Below are 6707 nucleotides of genomic sequence, written 5' to 3' on the forward strand. Positions count from 1 at the left end.
CCGTGCCTCAGTTCCCTCATCTGTCAAACGGGCATTAACTGTGAGCCTCCCGTGGGACCACCTGATGACCCTGTACCTACCCCAGCGCTTAGCACAGCGCTCCGCGCGTAGTATGCGCTTAACACATACCAACGTTATTATTATTCCCTCATTCCCTCACTCACCCGTTCGATAGTATTTATTGAGCGCCGACTGTGCGCGGAGCTTGGACAGTCGGGCTCCTCCTTTCTTCGTTCACCCAGGTCGTATTGATTGAGCGCTTACTGTAATAACGTTGGTATTTGCTAAGCGCTTACTAGGTGCAGAGCACCGTCCTAAGCGTCGGGGGGATACAGTAACAGTAATAATGTTGGTATTTGTTAAGCGCTTACTAGGTGCAGAGCACCGTTCTAAGCGCCGGGGGAGATACGGGGGTCATCGGGTTGACCCAGGTGGGGCTCACGGTTTTAATCCCCGTCTTACAGATGAGGGAACTGAGGCACAGGGAAGCGAAGCCCAAAGTCGCACGGCCGGCAAGCGGCGGAGCGGGAGTCGAACCCGCGACCCCCGACTCGCAAGCCCGGGCTCTTTCCACCGAGCCACGCTCGCGCTCCTCCTCTCTTCGTTCACCCAGGCGTATCTATGGAGCGCTTACTACGCGCGGAGCACCGGGCCGAGCGCCTGGAACGGACAACTGGGCAACAGGTCGCGCTCCCCCTCCCTTCGTTCACCCAGTCGTATCTCTCGGGCGCTTACTACGCGCCGAGCACCGGACCGAGCGCTTGGAACGGACAGTCGGGCAACGGCTAGAGACCGTCCCCGCCCGGCGACGGGCCGCGGTCCGGGAGGGGGGGGGGGACGACGGCGGACGACGAGACCAGCGGAAGGGCCTCGATACCATCAGAATGGAATTAGAAATCTGTACTCGTCGCTAATAAAATCAATAGAGCGGTAAACACGTACACGTATCCGCAAGTGGCGCGGGGCAGGGAGGGAGTCGGGGCGACGGGGAGCAGGAGCGGAGGGAGGGGGAGGGCTCGGTCTGGGAAGAGAGCACCGCGCTAAGCTTTTGGAAAGTGCGATTGGGCAAGAAATCGGGGGGGGGGGGACGGACGGACGGACGCCCGGCCGAAGGCTGGACACGCGTTCCTCCTCCATCCCCCTCGGCCCGGCCCCTCCGTCGGCGGAGGCTCGGCCGACCGACCCGCGGGAGCCGCAGGAGAGGGAATGAGGCGGCCCCGGACCCGAGCTCGGTCAGCCGCGTCGACGAGAAGGTCGTTTTCCAGAGGGAAAAGCCCAGATGTCGAAATTCCTTCCCTCGGTCGTATTTACCCTGTGCGGCGGAGCTCTGTCCTGAGCGCCTGGGAAAGTACCACACGGCGATGAAGAGAGACAATCCCTGCCCGCAACGAGCTCGCGGCCTAGAAGGGGTGGGGGGGGGGGGCGGGGAGACGGACACGGATCGATTTAGATGAATAAAACTACAGACACGCACGTAGGTGGCGTGGGGCGAGTGGGGGGGGGGGGGGCGGGAGAGGACAGGGAGGGAGTCGGGGCGACGCGGAAGGGAGCGGGAGATGAGGGGAAGCGGGGCTTAGTCCGGGAAGGCCTCCGGGAGGAGGCGGGCCTTCCGTAAGGCTCCGAGGCGGCGGGGGAAGAGTCCGGCGGGCGTGAGGAGGGAGGCCCGGGGGTCGGCGGCGGGCCGGGCGAGACGGAGGCGCGGGGAGGAGGTTAGCGGCAGGGGAGCCAAGCGTGCGGGCCGCGTCGCGCAAGGCTAAACGGTTACTAGATGCCAGGGGAAGACGAGGGAAAGACTTCCGACCCCACCTGGGGCCTTGGGCGGGTCACTTAACTGTTCTTTTTTTTTTTTTTAACGGTAGTCGTTAAGCTCTGACTAAAAGCGGCGCGGCTCAGTGGAAGGAGCCCGGGCCGGGGAGGCAGAGGTCACGAGCTCGAATCCCGGCTCCGCCACTCGGCAGCCGTGGGCAAGTCGCTTCACTTGGCCGGGCCTCAGTGACCTCATCCGGAAAACGGGGATGAAGGTGTCCCGCGTGGGACAACCCGATGACCCTGCATCTCCCCCAGCGCTTAGGACGGTGCTCCGCCCGTCGTAAGCGCTCAACAGATACCAACGTCGTCATTATTACGTGCCGGGCCCGGGAACCGGGGTAGACGCAAGCCGATCGGGCCGGACGCGGCCCGCGGCCCCCACGGGGCCCACGGTCTCGATCCCCGTTACCGAGATGAAGGAACTGCGGCACGGAGGAGTGAAGCGACTCGCCCGAGGTCGCGCGAGTCGGAGCCCGGCTCGGAACCCGGGTCCTTCCGACTCCCGGGCCGGCCGTTAGACTGGGCTGCTTCCCCGTGCGATCCAGCTGTGGCTCGAAGAGAGAGGGATGTGCGGATCATTCTAGCCGGATCTCGGGAACAGGAGTCACACCATTCCCAGCTCCGCCCGAACTGGAAAAACTCTGGAGCTGTGGGGGAGTAGAAAGACCAGTCTCCTCCCACAACGTCCCCAGGAGGTAGGACGGGCCTGAACCACCTTATGACCTAGCTGAAAAAGAAGCGCCGGAAAGTTTTCGACCTCCCTAAGTCATCTTTATTTCAGTGGCATTTAAGCGCCTGCTAACGTGTCGGCCACCGTCCTAACGATCCGGTAGAGGATCGATCCGGGCAGGCCCGGGGCACGTAAGAAACGCCGTCGAGAGGAGGCGGAATCGTTTACGGCGATCACGGTCTGCGAGGCGCCGTTGGCCCTCTCCCATCCCCGCCGTCCATATTCCCGCTGGGCCGGCGGCTTCAACGAGCGAGTCCGGCGCTCGCCCGGGGGCTCGGTACGCAGCCCGAGCGCAGAGGGGGCGCTCCGGAAATACCGCCCGTCGGACGGTCCGGCGGACGGGGCGGCCCGGCGTGAGGTCCGTGCGAGACTCTTACGGACCGGCCTCGTCCGCGGCCAGGGCGACCGCCGCGCGGTCGGCCATAAACCGGAAGGGGACCGCCGAGATCGCCGCCGGAGAAAGCAGCGTGGCCCGGTGGAAAGAGCGCGGGCCCGGGAATCGGAGGACCTGGGTCCCGCTGTCGGCTCCGCCGGCTGCCCGCCGCGCGACCCCGCGGCGGGTCGACTCACCTCTCTGGGCCTCCCTACCTCTGGCCGCTTCGCCGGGGTGACCTGCGGGTAGGACTCGGGGGGCAGGGGAGGTGACTCTTACTGTACTAACGATGATGATCATGGTATCTGTCAAGCGCTCAACTACGCGCCAGGCACCGTGCTAAGCGCCGGGGTGGATACGGGCAGATCGTGGGCCGCCCCCCCCCCGGTCTCCATCCCCCCATCTTCCAGATGAGGTCACCGAGGCCCAGAGAAGCGAAGCGACTGGCCCAAAGCGTTCTCTTACCAGAATTTTCACTTACCTATGGAGCGCTCTACAATTGCTCCTCTAAACGGCGCGAGGAGCGGATTTCTGCTTCCTGGCTTTCCGGAGGCGCCCTGAGAACGAGGGCACAGCTGAAACTGTACCTCGAAATCAGAGGCGCGGCGTGCGGCGGACGGCGGTTTTCCCTTCCACGCAAATGGACCGAGCACGAGTGACGGCAGTTTATTCACTTCAGTTCCCCTACACGACCCCTGAGGAACGCATGGCTAACGTCGGAGAGGACGCACGACTGGGACGGCCCCCTCGACGCATCTCTCTATCCGACCACGTTTCTCCGGACCTCGATTCTTCCCGGCTCGCCGAACGGGGATCACGGGCCTCGTGACCCGCCCTCTCCGTAAGGGGCGGCGACTTATCGATAAGCTCGCGGGCGTCGAGGGCCCTGAGGTCGACGGGGAGCGCCGGTTTTTACGCCCGTGGGGATTTTTGCTTGTCACGGATCCCCTGGCGGAAGAGGTCGCCGGAACAACCGCCAGTGCGAATTTGTCAGGGCGGGAAATCGGCGACCTTCACCAGGGTTTCACGGCACTCCACTAGGTCACGAGAGGGCGATCCGTCCCGGACGCCGAAGGGTACGTCGACCTTCTCCGGGGGGAGGGCGGGGGGACGCTGGGGTTTGAGCGTACAAGTGGAAAAGGAAATATTTTACCACGAAAGAAGAGTGTCGGGGGCAGCGTTCTGGCATTTCGCCACCCGGCGACTGACCCTAGGGCGTAATTTACGGACGGGTGGGCCTCTGCCTGCCTTCCGGTTTTAATGCGGCGAGAGCCTTTGGCCAGCGAGTTAGGATGCCTTCTTGCCTTCAGCCGAGCGCTAACCCACCCAGGCTGGCCTGCGGGGGTCTCGTTAGCGGGAAACAACCGGGAGGGAGAGGGAGCGCGCGCAGATACTCGAAATACCTTCTGCGTTTCGAAGGTAGATACAAAAGCAAGCCCAAAAGCAAGCCCCAAAACAAGAAGAGATGGGACTATTTCTCCCTCGCCCCGGAAAGAGGACGGCGAGCCAGGGAGATCAAGTGACTTCGGCGCCCTTGGGCTAGGATTGCCCAAAGGACGGCACGGAGGACCCCCCAGACGGTCCAAAATTATGATCGATTTGGCGACCCTCTGTTCTCCATCCGCACCCACTCCCTCGGAGAACTCATCCGCTCCCACGGCTTCCACTACCATCTCGACGCGGGCGATTCCCAAGTCTCCATCTCCATCTCCGCCGGCAGCGGCGTGGCTCGGGGGCAAGAGCCCGGGCTCGGGAGTCCGAGGTGGTGGGTTCCGATCCCGGCTCCGCCGCGCGGCGGCTGTGGGACTTGGGGCCGGTCGCTTCCCTCCTCCGGGCCTCCGTCGCCTCACCCGGAAAATGGGGATTTGAGGACCGGGACACCCCGCCCCCCCGGGGGGGGGGGGGGGACAACCCGACGACCGTGCATCTCCCCCAGCACGTAGTAAGCGCTTACCGAGCACCAACGTCATCGTTGTTGTTATTCAGTCTCCTGCGGCCTCGTATTTCCTCCCGCCTTCGGGACGCCTCCGCTCGGAGGTCCCGCCGACACCTCAAACCGCCCCCGTCCGGAACAGACCCCGCCCCGCCCCGCCCCTGCCCTCCCGCGGCGGCGCCACCCTCGACCCGTCTCGCTCGCTCGACCCGCAGATTCGGTCCGTGACCAGATCCCGTCGATGCCACCCCCGCGGCGTCTCGAGGATCCCGCCCCCTCCTCTCCGTCCAAACCGCGACCTCGTTTTTGCCAACGCTCACCACGTCCGGGGCTCTGGACGGAGCGCTTGGGAGAGTACGGTGTCGGAGAATTGGCGGCCGCGTTCCCTGCCCGAAACGAGTTTACGATCGCCACCTTAGCTCTCTTCCCCTCTTCAGAGCCCTCCCCGGAGCTCGCCTCCTCCCGGAGGCCTTCCCGGGCCGAAGCCTCCCCCCGCCCCCCCCCCCCCCCCCCCGCCTTCCCCTCCCCCCGCACTGTGCACATATAGTATTTCTGACCCTATTTATTTTGTTAACGACGTGTACATCTCCGCGATTCGATTTATCTGGATGACGTCGTCCCGTTCCGCTCTGCCGTCCGCCTCCCCCGTTCAGGCCCGTTCTGCCGCCGAACCGTACGTCCCGAGCGCTTGGCACGGTGCTCTGCGCCGAGTGGGCGCCCGATAAGTACCGCGGCACGAAGCCAGGGGACGGGTTTAGAGTCTACAGGCAAGCGCTCGTCTCCCGCCCTGACTGCCGCGTCTGCCTCCTCGCCGACCTCCCCGCCGCCCGTCTCTCCCCCGTCCGGCCCCCGCCTCGCCGGGCGGCCCGGCGGCGCTCAGTACGGCGCTCCGCGCGCAGTAAGCGCTCAGTAAACGCGGCCGAGCGAGTGAGGAACCGTGCGACCACTTCGTCTCCGTAAGTCTGAAGCGGCTCCCGCGGCGAGAGGTGCGGGGAAGCCCAGGATCGAGACCGAAAAGCCTAAGAAATCGCAGTTCTCGAAGGCGAGCCGGCATTTCACCTCTCCAGACGGACTGTCGTCCGCCGCTGACTCGGGGTCGGCCGGCGCCGCGCCGCGGCGCGCTTACGGAGAACCGCGGTCCCGCGGCGAGAGAAGGCCGAGAAAAATCCCGCGTTTCGGAAGGGGGAAGGTTTCATCCGTCGGGAAAACCGCGACTACGTGCCGGCGGGGAAGAGATCAAGGCCAAGGGGGCCGGTTCTTGGACTGGAATATCTCGCGCGGGGGCGAAGCCTCCCTCGTCCCGGATCTCCCGCCGGCGAGACCCGTCGACTCGTTCTCGCTTGGGACGTAAGCTCCCCGAGGGCGGAGGAAACGCCTAGATGCTCAACTCGCGCCGCCCCCCCCCCGCGGGCTGGCGCTCGATAAATCCCCGTCGAAGATGACGCCGCGTCGGACCGGTAAGGTCGGGTGACGTCGCCGGGAAGGCAGACCGACCTCTCCTTCCGAGGATCTGTCCGGGCTCATAATCACGTCGGTAGTCGTTCGGCGCCGACTGCGCGCGGGGCACCGTTCCAAGCGCCGGGGGAGATAACGGGGTCAGCGGGTTGTCCCACGTGAGGCTCGCGGTTAACCCCCGTTTTACAGATGAGGGAACCGGGGCGCGGGGCAGCCAAGCGACCCGCCCGCGGTCACGCAGCCGACGGGCGGCGGAGCCGGGATCCGGACCCACGACCCCCGGCCCCCGAGCCCCCGCGCTTTCCGCCGAGCCACGCCGCCCCTCTAGCGGTCTCGGCGGGAGGCATCGACGGCTCCCCGCCGCAGAAAGTCTTCGGAGTTCACGAAAGCGAGGGCTCGGCTCCGGT

This window comes from Ornithorhynchus anatinus, chromosome X5 (genome assembly GCF_004115215.2).
Source record: "Ornithorhynchus anatinus isolate Pmale09 chromosome X5, mOrnAna1.pri.v4, whole genome shotgun sequence".
Classification (NCBI taxonomy): Eukaryota; Metazoa; Chordata; class Mammalia; order Monotremata; family Ornithorhynchidae; genus Ornithorhynchus; species Ornithorhynchus anatinus.